Consider the following 1,398-nt stretch of genomic DNA (forward strand, 5'->3'; position numbering starts at 1 on the left):
CCTGGGGACTACGCGCACAACCAGGGTCAAGAGAATTAAACCATGTTTTAGCATACCCTTTAATGAGAACAGAAACAACTTAAGGATAAAGTAATAGAGAGTTTTCTCATCATGAGTAAACAGGATGGATATATCATTTAATTTAGTAAGATGTGCCACAACAGTTTCGGATTCATAACCATAGAAACGATCAGATTCAACCAAAGTAATTAACTCAGGATCGACAGAGAAATCATAATCCTTATCAGTAATAAATATAGGTGAAGTAGCAAAAGCAGGGTCATATTTCATTCTAGCATTCAAAGACTTTTCTTTCAGCTTAGCTAATAATTTCTTAAGATCATATCTATCATTGCAAGCTAAAAAGTCTCTAGCAGTTTCATCATCCATAACATAGCCCTCAGGCACAATAGGCAGTTCATATCTAGGGGGAGAATCTTCATCATCACTTTCATCAATATTATCAGTTTCAATAATTTCATTCTCTCTAACCCTAGCAAGTTGTTCATCAAGAAATTCACCTAGTGGCACAGACTTATCAAGCATAGAAGCAGTTTCATCATAAGTATCATGCAAAGCAGAAGTGGCATCATCAATAACATGCGACATATCAAAATGAATAGCAGGAGTAGGTGTCGCAAGTTTACTCAAAACAGAAGGTGAATCAAGTGCAGAGCTAGATGGCAGTTCCTTACCTCCCCTCGTAGTTGAGGGGAAAATCTTGGTTATTTGATCTTTCAAGGTCTTCATAGTGATCAGCAAATATAAATCCCAAGTGACTCAAAGAATAGAGCTATGCTCCCCGGCAACGGCGCCAGAAAATAGTCTTGATAACCCACAAGTATAGGAGATCTCAACAGTTTTCAAGGGTAGAGTTGCTACCTCTTGAGCACTGCGTTGGTTTTCCCTTGAAGAGGAAAGGGTGATGCAGCGAAGTAGCGTAAGTATTTCCCTCAGTTTTTGAGAACCAAGGTATCAATCCAGTAGGAGGCCACGCACGAGTCCCTTGCACCTACACAAACAAATAAAATCCTCACAACCAACGCAATAAAGGGGTTGTCAATCCCTTCACGGTCACTTACGAAAGTGAGATCTGATAGATATGATAAGATAATATTTTTGGTATTTTTATGATAAAGATGCAAAGTAAATAAAGCAAAATAAAAACAGCACCAGAAATAGCTTGTTCAAGGGAGATTAATATGATGTAAAATAGACCCGGGGGCCATAGGTTTCACTAGTGGCTTCTCTCGAGAGCATAAGTATTACGGTGGGTAAACAAATTATTGTTGAGCAATTGACCGAATTGAGCATAGTTATGAGAACATCTAGGTATGATCATGTATATAGGCATCACGTCTGAGACAAGTAGACCGACTCCTGCCTGCATCTACTACT

The sequence above is a fragment of the Triticum urartu genome, chromosome 2A (assembly GCF_056163025.1).
Source record: "Triticum urartu cultivar PI428250 chromosome 2A, HENAU_Tu73, whole genome shotgun sequence".
NCBI classification, from domain to species: Eukaryota; Viridiplantae; Streptophyta; class Magnoliopsida; order Poales; family Poaceae; genus Triticum; species Triticum urartu.